We start from the raw sequence: 18,750 nt of genomic DNA, 5'->3' as shown, positions 1-18,750 counted from the left end.
AGAAAGAGAAGAACCCATTTTCTTAGTTCTCTTTTACTTGATTGTGGGCATGTCTACACAAGATGTTTACTGCGCAGTTGCCTAATTAACTGCAGTAAATGGCTCACTGTCTACATGTCCACCCCTATTAAGGTGCACAGAACTAGTAAGCTCTACAGTAGGGTAGTACTTGTAAATGCTAGGGGTTTTTTGTGCGCAGCAGTGCACACTGACCAGCTGCCTGGAGCACAAAAGTGCTTCAGTGCTGGAGCTGCCTGCTGGCTAGCCCCACACTGAAGCACCCATGTGCCGTAGCCAGCACATTTGCAGCACACTGAGCCTGGTCAGAGCAGCCCTGGGCTGGCATGCTACCCCTGGGGCTACCTGCCAGGTGGGGCTGCTCTGACTGGGCTCCACATGCTGCATATGAATAAAATCCAGAGCTTATTGCTCCAGCGTAATTTGCTCCTGGGCACACATTCAAACTGTGCACCAGGGAGCAAAAAACTCCAGAGCAATAAACTTTTCAGTTTATTCATGTGTACTGATTACATGTGTAGACATGCCCTGTGTGTAGCACTTTATCACAGTGAATCACAATGAATAATCTGGTATGTTACTAACGTTAGTTATAACAATACACTATCTTTTTATCTAGCTTAGTTAGATAGAATCTTTTCAATTTCATTTGGAAAACAGTGGCCAGCTCCAAAGTTCAGTGAAGTCAAGGAGAGTCTTTCCAGGGATTTCAGTGGGATTTGACTCAGTCAGATAATTGGTCTATTATCCAGCAGTGGTCGATAGTAGATGCTTTGGGGATCAGAACAAACCTACAATGAACCTAGCTGTCTGTACTGTTGTGTACATTTGATGAAAATCCTGCTTGACCTCCCATAAGTGAACAACCTACACCATGCAGCAAAAGCCAGTCATCCAGCACAGAATTTACTAAGTTTCTCTCTCTCTCATACCCCATGTTTACTCTTTTGGCTTCCCTGCTCACATTTTGATCTCCCACCTGCTGTCAGTCGTGAAGACAGACATTAGCCAAGCTTTCTGAGTACAGAGTGGTTTCTTTAATTAGCCCCAAGAGCATTTGGCTTGTGGTCTTTTCTCTTTCTGCATCATGTCTCTCAGATCTTCTGTGAGATTCTTCCTTTTATTGATTTCTACTTGTGCCCTTGCCGTATGAAATCCTACCTTTTTTGTTGTTGTTGCTGCTCGTAAGTTCTGCTTGAGTGTCCCAAAGGACTAATTCAGCACTGAGGGTCCACCTAACAGAAGTATGAAGCTTAAGTTGGGGGAAAACACACCCTTATTTCCTTTTTTTCTCTCCCCATTTCTTTCTTTCCTTGCATCCTTTTACATATGAGGGATGGTAAGTTTAACAAGCATCAATGTCACTGACATCTGCCCTTGTGTAGCTTCTTTCAGTAGGGTTAGAGTTTCCCCTGTTCTTTCTTTTCTGTTGTCAGATGAAAATTCCCATGATCCCTTAAAGAGACGTAGGAAGGCAGAGAAGAGATTACAAGCCTCTGGTGCTTTTTCTCTTCAGAAAAGGGTCAAGTCAGGGCTGGCTGTGATGAGTGTCACTAGTTTAATGGAGGCACGTTGCCTAAGAAGGGACTGCAGATGCTAAGGAAGAATATAGCTTGTCCACAGTTTTAACCCAATACAGTTAAAGTTATTGGAAGGCCTTTTTTCTTCCTTACATCTTGAAAAGCTTGTTGCAGATGACTGGCTATCATGGGAGAAAATATTCAAGAAGGACGTGGTATAAGAAAAGAGGTCCAGGATAAAGCAATGGAACTATTCAGCGGGGATGGGGATCTGCATGAGGGCTACTGTGACAAGACCCAAATTATTTAGTTTGAAAAGGAGAACAGTGAGAAGGAATATGACACACGTATGTATAGTAATTAATGGTGTTAAGGAAGTGAGTAAAGTGATCTTACCTCCATTTCCCCATGATCTAAGAACAAAGGATCACTTCATATAATTTAAAATTAATAAATGCAATTAATTGTCTATGTAATTTACTGTCACACAACATGACTGGTTCAAATAGCTCATTAAGACCACAAAAAGGTATAGATATAGAAATGAATAGGAGAGTATTAAATAAAAAGAGTGCTATCTTAAATGCAGTAGGCTAAAATTTAAGAGGGCTCTTAATATTCATGATTCTTGTCACTAATTGTTCTTCAGCTGGGCTCAGAGAGGAATATTTCTCCTTGGCCTTGCATTCCAGGTGTAACAGTGTGTGTTACTCCTTCTGAACTATGGACTACAAAGGATACTGGAACTATGGGTTACTGGTGACAATAGGCAGACAGGTTTCATGAAAGAATGAATTCTTAGCTGTTGAATTCTTTACTGTCACTAAGATGTGTGTGGTATTTGGTTTAGTAAAGAGGGCATCACAGTCTGAATAAATGTGTGCAAAAGCTTCAAAAAGGGGACATGCTGAATTTCCTGCTGGTAGAAACATAAGAGGTTTGTGCTATCTGTACTACATATGCCGTTAAGATCTCTTATTTCATTTTAAAGTCTAAACTTGCAATCCAGGTCATGAAAAAAAATTCTTCCTGCAGGTATCAGATAACTTTGCACAATGCAGTGATGAATGAATGTCTATGCCCCAGAGTAAAAATCTCATGGACCACTTTATAACACATAGGAATTAGACATTGTTGAAAGCATTAGTTGCAGGAGAGTCTTATTTTTTGTAAGCACTAAATTAAAGTAAGGGGTTGGCTGTTTGGTTGGGTTCAAGTCACTATTTAATTTGGCACTATGGATTTTGCTCTCATGTCAAAATTTGAGGAGTGTTTGAGAGATTTGAAAACTATTATCATCATTGCCAAAAAAATCACTTGCACATAGAAGGTGTTTTCAATTCTTTTTGGTTGAACAGAGCCTAATTATGAACCACATAGTCAGACTTTTGGGAAATAGCTTTTGAAACTGGTTACACAATTTTTTAAACCTAACTGAAAATTGCTGTGAGTCAATAAGAACTGAACTGCCAAAACAAAGCATGGTTTTAGAATACAGTTTGTTTTTCATTTGTTTAATTCTCTTTCCAATTAGCTTTGGCATTGCTAGACCCTCATTTTATTTTCACTAGCAGCTTGAAATACTGAAACAGCTTGAAACAAATATTGAAGGCTCAGCTTTGAGCTGCCTTCATGTAAGTACAAGGTTGCAGTGGCAGAGAAATTAAAGCATCTTGACCCAGGCTTGTGCTAAAGACTGTCATGAATTGACCCAGCTGCACGTAGGTACCTAGTCATTCAGGCTGAGAAATCAAAGTTGACTAGGCTTGATGCTAACCACATCACTGCCTCATGTACTGTTAGCTGTAGAAACTGGACTACCTTAACTATGCTAGCCCAGTGAGCTGCTAGGCTTGGGAGGATTTTTTTTTAATTCAGGTAGTAGTCTTTTCTTGTAGAGCCGCTGGACCTTCTCTTGTGCAAGCATGTCTATAGTAGGTGAGGAAGATTAGACCATCCAGCCTTCCCCTCCATGTGTCAGCCACCAGCTGCACCACTGGAGGGTGAAGTAATTGGTGCCAAGCACACAGTTAGCACAAAGTACTTCTCCCTGGGTGCATCTACATGTGCACCTTACTTCAGAATATACCACCTAGCTCTGCAGTAAAGCATCACAATCTACATGTGTGCCAGTATTAGCTCTGGTATAAGATAGTACAGTCAGGTACAGTACTATCTTATGGCAGAGTGCTGCTGTCCTGGATGCATGTGCAGACATTGCTCCTGGGAGCAGTTGACTCCAGAGTGAATTGCACTAGAGTTTATTGTGTCATATTAATTGTACATGTAGATGCACCCCATGGGTGCAAAGGAGGAACCAAAGTATAGCTTTCTTTGCCTGTCCTGGGGTAGTGCAAGAGCTCATTGCCCTTGACTTCAGGCCAGATTAATAGTTGTACCCAGAAAGCACAGACACAGTGACTTCTGTATCCCAGAATATACTGAATCACCGTGCCATTGAAAGTACTATGCCATACAGTCATCAATCTCTCTCTCTTGCTCATGACAGCTGGGCAGAGAGACCTTAAGAAGAGATGTGAGCAGGCAGCAGACTTCAGAGTCAGGAATACATAACAGTCTTGATGCAAATACTTTGGTCAAAGAAGGGATTTGTTACATTGCTTCAAGAAAGAAACTCCTAGTCACTATCCTATGACTGGCACCACCTTACTTTTCTTAGAGGTACCATAGAGCACATCCAGGGGTTGCAATTCATCCAACATTATTGCAGCTGGCAGTGGCAGGCAGTCAGAAAAGCATGGAGAGAAAACATATACTTAGGGGTAGCTGGGAAGCTGGGGGATAACATACTTTGTAGCTTATGAACTCTGCTAATTTCTGAGGCTATACTTTCTATCTGATATATGCAAATGCTGCCTCCACACTGATAGGACAATATGAGAGCACTACCCAACCTCCTGCACTGCTTTCTGTAGGAGGTAAACTCAGGAGCCAACATTATGAGAATCTGAAAATAGCTCCCAGCTTTTATTATCCATTCAGTCTTTCAGTCCTTAAAGACTACCAACCCAAGATTTGAGAGCTTCTGGCCTACCAACTCTCATTCATATTAAGCTCTGTGCATTGGTTTGAAAATACACACCACCAAAATAATCAGAGAGACTCATGGGCCAGGTCCTGTGGGATTTTCAGCTTTCATTGGAGCTGAGGTTATTCAGGACTTAGCAGGATAGTGTTCAGTAGACCAGGGGTGTTCAAACCCCAGCCTGTGGGCCAGCTGGGGATTAGTGGCAATTACTGCTGCCACCCCTCCCCAGCTGCCATATTCCCAAACCCTGTGTGGCCAGGTTGTGGCGGGGCCATGCCCCTTTTCTCCTACACAACTGGACCAGACCTGTTTCCTTGTCTGGCTATATTGGTGCTGGGCCATGGTGCGTTTCCTCCCTTCTGGGCAGCCAGATCAGGGCTGGCCAACCTCCCTTTTTTGCACAGTTGGATTGGAGCCCGCCACTTCTATCCATGCACTGGATTGGGCCCATGGGTAGAATCTGCCATGCAGACAGACTGGGCACTGTCCATCCAGCATGCGGTGCAAAATGATTAAGCACCACTGTGCTAGACAAAAACATAAAAAGTTCATTATTTGTTAACAAGATCAGGGGCACCGTTCCCACAAACTGCTTTAAAAACAGACCTGTAACAGTTTCAAGTACAAGCAGTATATGTTTCAACATGCAGCAGGGAGCATCTGTAAAACAAATGACTTACAAGTTACAACGCAAACACTTGAGTTCCAGAGCTGTTAAACAGTCTTTAAACTCTTCATTTTCTGAAGCATGTAGTCAAACTGGATTACATTATAAATGGCCCAATGCTGCATGATAGGAGGAATATGCATTCAGCATTGTCCCGCTGTTATGGGAAGCAGATGATGTTGTACGATGGCAGCCTGAGATGTGTAAATGCAAACAGTATTTTAAAGCTTGCTAGTAGCATCCCTTGAGATTTGGTCTCATTTTACATCTGAGAACAATCTGAAAATAATCTCCGTTCCTTACTACTGGAACTACTACTATGTAGTAAACGTATCTTAAACTACATTAAGATTTATTGATATAGCCATTGTTTGTGGGCCTGATTTTGCTCTCATCCAAGCCAATGTGAAATTTACAATTCATTATAATTGGAGCAGTGTTATTTCTCTATAGTGATACTGGACAGCACCATTTTTCTTACTGCTCTGGAACAGCTCTGCTTGTGCTATCACAATTATACCTTCCTGCATGATGTGCGACACCTCACAACAATTTCTGGTGGGAGAAAAGATCCATAACCAGAGTTTACAGCAATGTTGCCCTAATTCACTTCCTGCCTTACTGCTCTAGCTATTCCCTTTTTCTGGCCACAATAGCCAGCCTTAAGAATCTGGCTGAACTTGTATTTTGGCATCCTTTCTTTCAGTTTAAGTATGTAGTAGTATTAGCAAAAGTTTCATAAATAAAGCCTCAGGGGGGGCTGCTAGGTTAAATTGGAAGACTCTTCCTGACAGGCAAGCACTGCTGCTGCTATACAGAAGCAAGGTGGTCAGACTGGAGCAGGCACCACCCCACCCGCATGTGCCCAGCCTGGCTCCTCCTGAGCAGCAGCTGGAGGCAGGAGCAGGCTGGGCTGTGTTGGGCATTGCTCCTCCTGCCTGGGGCAGGGGGAGAGCCATGCTGTGATCATGGGCTGCTCATGTCTGTGGGGGGAGTGTGTGTGTGGCACCCCCCAGACCACAGTGCCCCGGGCAGCCGCCCACATTGCCCACCCAGAAGGCCAGCCCTGAGAATCACAGATTGATGCCAATGTCTGCATCTGGGTTGATTTGTCTGTTCTCCTGAAAGAGCCCAGGTGAAAAGGAGGCTGTGATCACTTCCTCCTACATACATACTGGGTAGGTAGAGACATTCAAAAAACCCAAGGAGGAATTCATCTAAGTTATGCGGTTTCCTGTAAGCAGCATAGTTTTGATCAGTAGTGAACAGAACACACATTCAAGCGGGGGGCGGGGATGCAAGTCATAGACCAGGCTCTGCCATTTTTAAATCAGTGTATGTATACTGGACTTCTGTTCTGCTGTTCTGTTACAGGTATGGACTGGTTTCCAATCACTTATACTGGTAAAAGTGTAATGTCTGTACCTGGCCACTGTGCCACAAGCTCCATACCTAATTACCTAATTCATTACGCTATTTATGTTCAAAAAATATTTGTGGAATATATTATCAAAAGGCAAACACTGTTTGCAAATCATTTGTTTGATGGGTTCTAGGCATAGCATGAGCACCAGAGTAAAACTGTAACTGGCATAAATTTTTCCACATAAATAGGTTTTCTTCATCTTTGGTGCATCACATGGAGATAGTAACTACTTAGCACAGCTAACCTAGGTCTCCTCTTCATGTGCTGGACCAATTCAAGATTATTACCCTTTTGCATTATATTTTGATTTTCTGCCTTTCAGCAAATTTGAGTACTGTTGCTGCAGTAGCTGTAGGAGAGTCTGTATCGATGCCTGACTTTTAACAGCCTTGGAAACTGGTTCTCAAACTTTTCCAAACTGGGTCATCAGTCCTACTGATGTATTTAGCTATCGGGTAAGAATAGGCTGGTTCTGCCCACTCCTGCCTGTTCACCACGCCGAGGGTGAGTATCCACAATTTTCAATTTAGCACGTGGCTTTGGGGATATTAGCTCAAATACCTCTTGATTCCATTTTTTTTCATGATGAGGACGACTACTCTTTTTGCATTGGATTTCTTACACAACAGGATTGTTGTATGCTTCATCTCCCATATCTTGAGACCTAGTGTGCACTTTAATAATATCATGCTTACTTACATGTACACACATGGCTGATCTGGGCCATTGATTATATCTCTGGACTGTGGCGTATTGCGTTAAATTAGATTTAAAAGGTAACTGTTTCATTGGGAGCAATTGTGCCTAATGCTTGCGTTACTTAGATTTTGAGGGAAGACTGCTTAAATTGCCCATGGAACTAGATACCTTAATGTCCTATTTTTGTGCGTCAGCACAGTAACTGTGGGTAGAGCAAGCCCAAAAACCAACCTCTAAAATGGGACACCTCCTACCAATGCTGTACCTAGTCTAAGGTATTTGTAAATGAGCAATATTAACTGACACCATAATGGCTCCAAGAACTCAAGGGAAGTATGTTAAACAAATCAACTTAGTCTATTGGGATCCTAAACATCATTATGAAAAAAACCCACTCAGAAGCTTAATTGAAGATTATTGTGCTCAGTTATTTACAACATAAACTCTGTCTACATCAGTGGGTAAGAGCAAATAGCTCACTTAATGCTTGCAGAATGTTAGCAGTTTAAAATAAGTCTTTAATGCAGTTCAAGGAGAAACAAGAACTAAACAGCATAATAAAATAACAGATGAATAATTTATTTTTACTCCAATGTTTCTAAAGTACAAGCAGAGAGGTCTAATTTTGTTATATTCTTTACTAAAGAAAAAGAAGCTTTTCAGTTTAGGAGCAGCATGCCACACCAAGATCTCAATTAACTCAAAGAATTGTATTGGCTTTTGATAAACTGGAGATTCTAAGAGAAACATCTCATCCTTAAATGTGTGTGACTGCAATTACGATACTAGGAAAATGAAAACATTGAAAAGCAATAAAATCTTTCCATGAACTTCAGTGGGCTGTGGATCAAGATTTTCAAGAGCAAAACAGAATGTGCAGCCAATATTTAAACGTGTAGTGCCCACAAAAAATCTCCCCCAGCCTAAGATCAATGCCATATACCAGGAAGTTGGAGTGGTAGTGAATGTGCTTGCAGTGAGGAGGGTAATGATCAGGAGAATTTATGCATTTGCTTTCTCATTTAAACAAACCACTTCACAGTACCACAGTCAAAAGGAGGAGTCATCAGCACTTGGAAAATAAACTGCTATTGTATCCTCGAGTGCAGTTACTCTTTGTTCTTGAAACACAGATTGGAAAACACATTGGTAAAGAAGCTGAGTATAATTTGTGATGGACTCTGTGGCTATGCAGTCTTCACAGTGGAGTCCTCCTCAGGGGTAGTTCATAGAAAAATACAGCACTTCAGTGCAACCTGGCTCATTCTAAAGGACCTCTTGCCAAAACAGCCCTTGGTTGAAGTATATTATGACCCTACTCCTGATAAGGGTGTGTTAACAGTACCCAGATACTGTTAAGGGATCATGAGGAGCCAAATCACAGATCCATTGGCAGAACAAATTATGATGCCAAGGGAAAGTTATTTTTAGTAATAAATTACCTCTCTCCAACACAAATCTTTTAATAGTAAATTACCTCTCTCCAACACAACTCTGAAATAGGGGGATTCCTATACCTGCCTGTTCTTCTAAGGTCCCCCTTATACATTACAGGTATCATGCAACTAACTGGTTAATTGCACAATTACCTTGAGGCCAGCTGCACATGTAAAGTACTTTTCACATGATAAAAAGCTCCAACCAGCTATAAAGTTAGACCTAAAAAATGTGTACTAACTTTATAGTTGGTTGCTATCAAGGTTTAATTTGCATGTGTAGCAGCATCTCCCCTATGGCTAGGAGTCCTGGCAGCTGTGGGCTCCAGCCACATGAGTGCATCTTGCCCAGCCAGGGCTGTGAGTCCTACAACTGCTGGGAACTCTCAGCCCCAGCAGCTGTAGACTCTGGGTCCTCACAGCACCCCACAGCTGCAGATTCTGGGTCCCCGCAATGTACCTCCCAGTGCTATGCATTCCCAGATCTGAGACACTGAAACCCCCGGGGCAGAGAGGTTGCCAATGCAGTGATCTCCCTGTATTGGAAGTGTGTGAAGCCCCTGGGATCAGGCTCGCCCTGCACTGACAATAAAGTGCAATGGGATCTAATGCACGATCTCATAATTGTGCCTCCTGCTATGCATGTATGGCATGGCAGGAGGCAGGATTGTGTGAATCATGAATTAGATCCCAATCGCACCTTTACCTGCATGTGTAGAGGGGCCTTACAGATCATTCCTTCTAGTCCAAACATTGCATGGCCTAACGGATATTCTCAGCTTCTATTTACTAGAAGCCTGTCCTTTCAGCTATATTATCAGCCATCTTTATTTTAAGGTTAGCCTTCTCTTCAGCAAAAGCTCTGGCATTATTTCATCCAGTACATAAGGAGATATGGCGCTAACTAGGCATAGATGTCTCCTTTTGACATTCTGATTCTAGCTCTTAAAGCAATACATCAGCAGCATGTCTCAAAGGACCAAAGGCATGCTCCTGGATTTCAATTATGTTGCTGTTCATTCTCAAGACACCGGAGGGTAAAAAAGGTAATGAACCCATACGCATAAAGTTGGATTTATGGTATGGAAAGTTTACTAGAACCATTTTTCAGCTCAGATACAAAAAGGGCCTGTTGTTTTGGCATTTACAGTAGACATCCATCACGGTCATTTGTCAAAAGTGCTAAGGTACATGAGAATAATGCCAAAAATGCATAAATAAAAATAAAACAACATAAAAAAGATTGATTTGGAGAAAGCATGAACTCCTGACAGTCCCTCTATATTTTGCACAATTAAGGAGAAAGGTACCAAAGGGAAGAAGATGTGTGTTGCTCATAATTCTGGTGAGTTTCAGCTTCACAATAAACCCTTTTTCCCCCAATCTCAATTATGTTGATCTCTGTTAATTGTAACCAGAGCTGTGAGTCCCACAACTGCTGGGAACTCTCAGCCCCAGCAGCTGCAGACTCTGGGTCCTGGCAGCATCTCACAGCTGCCGGGACCCAGAGTCCCACAGCTGCAGATGCTGGGTCCCTGCAACGTATCTTTGGAAAACAGAAGTGTAATTTAAATAGAACCACTGAAAGTCCAGACTGTGATTTTTTTCTTGTTACATTTTGAAGCACAAGTACAGCCTCTAAAGAATTTAAGTCACTTTTATTATCTCTTCTGCCAAGTAATGTCTAAAACAAAGACTGAAAATAATTAGAAAGGTGTATGTTTGTGGCTCCATACAGCTTTCATTTTTTCCTGGGTGTAACCTGTAGATACCACTTACTCCTAAAGAGGATTTCTCTTTTCAGAGAAAGAGAAGATTATGACAGACTAGGCTTTTCTAGATTAGTATTATTTGTATGCTATAACATTGCTGTATGGGGTTTAACTGTTTTAATGAGGGATGACATTTTTCCAGTGAAATAAGTAGAAAATGTACAACTCGTAGTGTGGATGAAATTATATCTGTATAAAGGTGCTTTGTCCTGGGGTAGCTTGTTTGTTTAAGAATGGTGAAACTGTACAAGACACTTTTATACTGCTGTCCTTTTGGTCTAAGGGGCGAGCCAGTATTCAAGACCTTGGATGATTAATTCCAGGAGGAAGAGAAATGGATAATGTGAGGCAAAGCTATCTGGCACAATTGTATTTTTGTACAAAGAATGAACTCAAAAGCTTGTATCCCTGAATACAGTAGAAATGAACAATTCTCCTTGATTACAGTTTCCAAGCTTGCCTTCCTGTCAGTGCTGTGCCCCAAGGAGCTGGCTGCTCCTTTTCTTGTTTTCTCTCTTTCCTACACAAACACATACATGCAAGTAACACCTGAAATACATGCACTGGATAAAGTACTAGATACTTAATATTAAAATTTTATCTTATACCTTAAAACTATATACATACATAGCCCTGCCTCATTGTGTCTTATGTCCCTGGATTTCTAGTCCATGTATGTTTCTTTTCTCTTCCTTTACTTTTTCCTGACTTCCCATAAAACAGACTGGTAATATTAGTTCCCACTCCAGACTTCCTACCATCACCACATTTTCCTTTTTCTTTTTACTGTGATTTGAACCCTCAAGAATCTAAAGCAATTGGTTTCTGCATCTAGCAGACAGAAATGGTAACATGGACATATCAGTTACTGCTTTTTTCTTTGCATTTGAATTGGCCAGTCAAGACTCATTATGTTCAGGAGACTGGTTTGATATTTCTGCTTTGGAAGCTGATGCAGGTTTGATTGTTTCTCTTTCTCGTGACAGTTCTTTCAGTGCTCATGAGAGCTCTTACTTTTCTTCTATAAACTTCTCCTTCCTCTGTCTCTACAAGATAAGATCTTGGAGCAGAATGATAGTAAATCCCTTTTCCAGGTTTTCATATCCATTTTGCCAAGTCTGCCAGGAACGCTGTGGTAGCATTATTTATTTATTTATTTATTTATTTATTTATTTATCTTTATAGGTTGACATGTCTCAAAGGACTGTGTTTTATCCTTAATTTGGCTACACATATCTGACCAATAAAAAGCCTCTTGATCTCTCCTTAAATGATTCTCATGATAATAGCTAAAATCCCTTTTCTGAGACTTTACAGTATGACGATTCAGCCACTAAACACTTAACACAGTTATCCTATAGTACGTCTTAACTTTTGTCTGGCCATCCCTGCAAAACAGTTTTTTTACGGTTTAGGGAACCACATTCTTTGTGCTATTTGCTTGAAATTCCTTCAGTTTCTGTTCCAATACTGGCAACTATAATACTGTGAACTGTACTGTAGCATCAGTTCCCTCTGAATTTACCCTTTCACCATTCAACAAGTACGATCTGGATAACTCATCAGTTGCTAACTCTTTTGCTGGTATGGCTTTCATTACAGACTCTGAAGAATGAGTGACCATCTTTGAGTTGTTGGTGGAGTATTATACAAAGGGTTTCTAAAACAGATCTTTATGGTCTGTTTCAACAACAATTTTTCCCTTATAGGTACACTGATGAAATTGAGTACAGCCAAATATTCTTGCTAGCGTTGCTTTTTCTTTTGGGGGATAGGGTTGGTGGGTTATTTTTTTGTGCTATTGTCAAAGCTTTAGATACTTAAAGCAACAGGACCCCCTCTTTGGAACAATTTAGCCCATAATCCAACCAAACTGGCATCTACTGGCACAGGAACTGATAGCAAAGTAACTGGTCCTTGACATGACAGCACTTCAGCACCAGTGCAAGTCATTCTTTCAAAAGTTTGTGTGCCATCTTGTGCTTTAATAGCCAAGCAAATTCAACATTTTTCTCTTAAGTTGTCTTAAAGGAGATGCTATTGTCAACATGTGTAGAACAAATGTACCCAGGTGTATTGGCTTTTCTAGGAATCTTTCCAAATGCCAAATATTTTAATTATATTTGAGCCACTTCATATTTATTCTTAGTCAGCCACAGATTCCTTTTATAAGATCTATCAAAAACTGTCTTAAGCCTCTCACTGTACTCTTGTCTGTCATTTCCCCATACCAGTGTAACATCCATATAACATTTTATACCTTCCCAGACCTTCAAATGTCAGTTGCATCTGTCCTTGTTACACTTAAGGACCTGAAGAGATCTCAAAAGTGAGGTCAAATAATTTATTAAATGATATTTTGTCATCCAGCTTTACTTGTTAAAATCTACTACTGGCATCTAAAACAGTAAATATTATAGTTATTGCTAACTTAAGAGAGGTACATTTTATTGCAGGCAATTAAAAATGTTCTCATTGTATTGCTTTGCTTAGATCTCTTGGATCCAAGATTTTTCTTATTTAATCTCTTCCTGGTTTTCTACAGCTACTATAGAATAACCCAATCTGTATGTTCTTACACCTTCATTATAACTTGAAACTGTTCTATACAGTAAAATTATTTTATTTTTCTTAACTTTATTTCTTATAGCAATGGGCATTTTATAAGGTGGGTAAATTATAGTTGGCACTAGTGAGTTTTTAATAGGGTGTTTACCCAGGAAGCATTTTAAGACTTCAAATGCATTCTTGTATCCCATAAAGACATCCTAATCATGTTTTGTTTCTTTTTTGTTATATTGATTCTTTTCACTGAATTCAAACTGGTTACAGCTAGTGAATCCAGTATGGCTTGTGTGTCAAATTCCACCACTTGACATGCCAGCAATGCTTTTCTATTCCAATATCCACAGCACACATTGCATTTAACACATACTTGCAATTTCCCCCATGTGTAGGTATTAACTGAAAACTTGAGCTGCAGAGTTGTTCAGCCCTCTTAATTTAGAGATATCACACGGATACAAAGGTACAAGTCTATTTTAAAACTCACTGTATTGTGGTAATTAACAAGCAGATCCATTTTCCATTCCTTCTCCAAAGGCTCAGTACTCAACATGCCTAGAAACATCTTATGATTGCTCTTCTGCCTCTTGAAGAGTCAAAATCTGTTTGCCTGCCCTGGAATTTCTCCTTTCTAGGTTTGAACATGTTGGCAAAATGACTGCATTTGCTATACTGGCATTTCTGCCTATTTGTAGGACAGTTTCTTGCACACGGCTACAGTAATTTTTAAGACAACCTTTTTTTTCCCCTCTGACTTCTTGTTTCCAATTCTTGTATTGGCTCTATTTACTACATCTTCCAGTCCCTGATGTTACTGCTGACCATATTTCAAATATGGGTTTGTTTAGCGAAGTGTAGCCATGCTTTTGATTCAATCACTCCTGTTAATTGTTTTGCCATCATCTCCTCTAGTCTGCATATGTCCACAGCTTGTCCAAGAGTTAAATCAGTCTTCTTTAGCAATCTTACACACAATAAGTGTGATGCAACACCACACACAATTCAGTCTTTAATGAGGGATTTGCACAGTTTCCCAAGTTTGTGTTGCCAGTTTTAACTCGGTGACATGTTAGCCTATGTTTTCCCTTTCTGTCTGACTTGGGTCGCAAAATGTATGCCTCTAATGTGTAACATTTACTCCTGGAGCACAGCATATCTCAAACTTATTAATTAAAACTGCATTTTTCTTTTACCCCCTGCAATGGCAAATTGAAGGGTTAAATGCCATTATTGCTTCCTCACCTACCACTGAAGAAAAAATGCTGTATGCAGACTTTCATCTGCTTTGTCTGAACTACTTGTAATACAGTACAGTTCAAATGCTTGTTCCACTTAGTCCACTTTTTAAATGCATTTTCTTAAAACTAACTTTCCTGGAGGTTTTCATAGGTTCATTTTCTAAGTCTTGTCTACTGTTTTTAATATCTATTCTGACATCTTGTAATACCTGTAATACATGCACCAGATGCATCAAAATACCTAATATTTTCCTAGCACATCGGGACCCAATCTTGAGGCAAGTGAGCCTCTGGATATTATTGTACTGTAATTGGCTAGAAAATGTGCACATAAATACTTGTCTGTATATTTATATGTATGCTGAGTTTTGGACTTTTCCTACTGGTAAATTAAGAATTCTGGTTGATACAAAATTGCTGTATCATAAATGCCTCTGTGTGTGCAATCAACGGTAACTGTCAGCAATGTAAGCACTGTAGCCAGAGGTGTAGCAGTGCCGCCCTGTGGCACCCAGGGCAGCATTGGCTCCTGCCTTGATGACTGCAATAGTGCTATCAGATGCCACTGTGGCAACAGCTGTTTTTGCACCTCCCCTCCCACCCCCTCCCAAAAAAAGGGCGCTGTCCTGGTCAACCCCCTTCAGTTATGCTAGTTTAGATCAGTGGTGCTCAACCTTTTTGCCTGGTAGGCTGGATAGGCAGCGCCCGGTTTGTCTATGGGCCAGATCCAGCTGGTGGTGCCCAGGATGGGCATGGCAGGGCCCCATCTGGCTGCATGGGGGAAGGGGACAGGGAATAGCCTAGTTGAGGGGAGTGGAGAGGGAGGGTCCAGCCCTGCAGGGGTATGAAGGGCTGTGGTCTGGCTGTGTAGGAGGAGGGGGAAAAGGGGCATGGATCAGCCCCAACCCAGCCTTATGGGGGAGGTGGAACAGGGAGCATGGCCTGGCCCTAACTTTACCCCCTCTGAGGTGAAGTGTGTGGATACGGGGATACAGTGTGGCTGTAGGGGTGGAGGCAGGGGGTGGTTAAGAGTTATGCCCTCCAATGTCAACACTTACACATTGTTTATGCCTCCTCTGTGGGAATGGGGTGTGGCCCAGCCTCAACCTGGCCTTGTGGGGGGGCATGGACCAGCCCCAATGGGGGGGGTGTGGCTTGGCTTCAACACGGCCCTGCAGGAGGGGGATGGTATTTGGAAGTGCAGGAGGGCACTGATATTGCAACTGTTCCCCTGCCGCCAAATTTCCTGACCCATGGAGAGTTCTGTGGGCCAGATGCCATGGCTCTGTGGGCCACATCTGGCCCATGGGCTGGAGGTTGAACATCCCTGGCCTAGACCATGGACAAAAACACGTCATTAATCTTACTTTATTTCACCATATTCTGCACAACAAATGTGTGTCCTATGGAGAGTATCTGACTTGGGAAACCACTTCAAACAAATCTGACTACAGGGCTTGCACTTGGAGGAACAGAAGATCATCAGCCACAAAACAAAAGAATCAGGTGTAGGTGGATTCTCAAAGCAGGACAGTTCCCATTTCTATGAACACTTGCGTCTAGGAAATGCTCTAGAGCAGTGGTTTTTCAACCTGGAGTCTGTGGATCCTTGGGCACCTGCAGACTGACTAAGGGGTCCATGAAAGATAACTAAGATCAATATGTGAATACTCACACTTACAATTCAAAAGGGTCCACACCTACATTCAACATTTTTTAGGTGCCTGCAAATGAAACAAGGTTGAAAACCACTGCTTGAGAGCAGTGGGGAACAACCTTTTGGGTAAATGTGCAACAAGTTAAGTCTAAAGTATGAGATTATATGTTACTCTAATGATCGCCACTGCCATTGTCTGGTGCCACTAAATCTGTTACCACTGGGATATGGCTACACTGAATTTGGCAGCACCTATTTCCACAGCTCCCGCAGGGCCAAACCCTCTGGCCAGCATCAGCCCCTGACTCTTGCCCACTGCTTGAGGACTGCTCCAATCTTTTTCCCCTCCTCAAGCACTGCTCTTATTTCCTTCCCCTCCGCGACTGCCACTTTCCCAATTTGTGTCTCATCTGCAAACTTTATTAGTAATGCTATTTCTTGCAATCACACAAAAAAATCACTGACAAGGACATTTAGATAGCAGTCAGTTATTGTGTGACATCATACTTTTATATCATTCTGGTTTCTTGAAGAATATTTTGTCACCAAGCCAAATGACTTACCAAATAATTATAAACGTATTAGAACAATACAATTACTAGAACTGAATGATTTTTTGTTGTATGGAGAACAATTTATTCACTTTAAAAATGCAGTTTTGGGTTGACTAAAACTATGTGCTGAAATGGGCAAATAGTTTTGAACAAGAAATGAGAAACATCAAAATGTTTCACTCCCTGATTTTCATAATGAAATCTTGTACTTTACTTGAAAACAATGTTTAGAGAAGAAAATTAAAGACAATGTTTAAAGAGAGTTTTAAAGCACCTAAAGGCAATAAATAAAATACGTTATTTGGGGGTTAAACAAAACATTCTCCCCCACTTTTTTTAGCCATAAAAACAACGACAAGTTGGGTGGACCCAAAGTTTTGTTATTTTGGTCTGCCACCAGTGCAAAGAAATTCAGTGAGTCCCACAGCTTGGATTATTAATTTAATCAACCAGGTCAGTTTGACCATATGCACTTTTCCATAAGCTCATGCTGATTGGCATTAATTATAGCACTTTCCCTTAATCAAGTCCTATATTAGCCATTCCATTACTTTGCCAGGGCTTGAAGTTGGTCAAATAGCCAGTTATTTGGATTATCGTTTTTATTCTTCCTAAATGTTAGCACAACATTAAATATCTTTTTTAGTTACTGTTGGAATGAAAAGTACTTAATCATAATCACAAAGTATTATACTTTCTGACAACATACATCATCTGTTTCTTTCCTTCAGCCTTCCTTTTCTTCATTATATAGAGAATTATATCACTTTCATTTACTAACAGACTATACTCTTGTTGGGATTGCTTTTGTTCCAAATAAAATAGTATATTTGAAAAACTACTACTTACTGTCCTTAATCCAGTTGCCCATATTCTGCGCTTCTTCCATTCTCAAAACATGGGAAGGGGTTGCCCCAAATTGTACAGTAAGCAAAAATCATGTGACTCTTATGAATGACACATAACTTAACAAGATAAGAATTTTCTTTTTTCTTTTCTGGTGTAGAGCTAAAGAGCCATTTGCTATTTATAGTAATTTTCTTTGAAACTTCTAACTCAGTTTGATATATAATATACATACATAAAAGCAAGACTTGCGAAATATATATTATCTCCATCCTTTGATCTCATGGTATAATTTTCTTTGCTGATCAATCTCCTTTTTCAGTCCTCTGCTTAGTCCTTACATCCTTTTTGAGGTGGTTACACAGCTAGTTGTGTCTGGAACCTTACACATTTTTTCCTTGTGCCTTGGAAGCAAATTCTAGATAGCTTACACTATTTTAAAATCCCAGATCCTTCTACATTGAAATCTCTGAACATTTGAGTTCAACTGATGTCACTTATTAGTACAAAGTTTGCCTTTTTGAAACTGAAGCCCTTAGTTACCATATTGTTCTTATTTTTCTCTCCATTTAAAATATACAGAATCAACTTCTGATCACTGAATCCAAGCTTGTTTTCTACAACATCCTCACTACTTACCAAAAACAAAGCTAAAATAGCAGCATGTCTTATTTCAGCGATTACCTGGAGAAGAAATTTGTAGGCTATCGCATCCGAGAATATCTGAGCTTCACCATTATTAGTAACATTTATTCTTCAGTCTACACCCAAGAAATTAATTTATCAGATAATAACATCAATCTCAATTGTATTTATCTTTCTAATAATAAAGAGATAGCTATTCATGTCAAAATCTAGGTTTGGGGTTCTAGGGTGAATTCCTCATACTGATCCATGAAAACTTGTTGATGGTTCTTCCCCAAAATGATTTTAACTCAAGTAAATTCTGTTTGAGCAATGATATCAATCCTTATTTCTTTACAGTCTATCACATCACTTACACAAAAATGTTACCTTACCATCTTTATCTTTATTTCTGTCTTTCCTGAGCTACACATGCTTTTCAACTAACTCTTCTGTTCCACCATATTTTTATTGCCTCTAAAACATTCAGTTTCACATCCTGTACCAGTAGTTCCAGTTCCTCTATCTTGTGCCTTGGGCTCCTTGCATTCTTGTATCCTTTCTTCATTCTCTCTCTCTGACCTCACTCAGTTCCCCAGGAGCAGTGCTGATCGCTCATATTTTCTGGTAGTTTACCATATCCTTTCCCCAAACTCTGCATCATTTAAATCTTCAGGGG

This window comes from Gavialis gangeticus, unplaced genomic scaffold (genome assembly GCF_001723915.1).
Source record: "Gavialis gangeticus isolate Ggan-Ray unplaced genomic scaffold, GavGan_comp1, whole genome shotgun sequence".
In the NCBI taxonomy this organism is placed as follows: domain Eukaryota; kingdom Metazoa; phylum Chordata; order Crocodylia; family Gavialidae; genus Gavialis; species Gavialis gangeticus.
Note: the sequence above shows the minus strand (reverse complement) of the source record.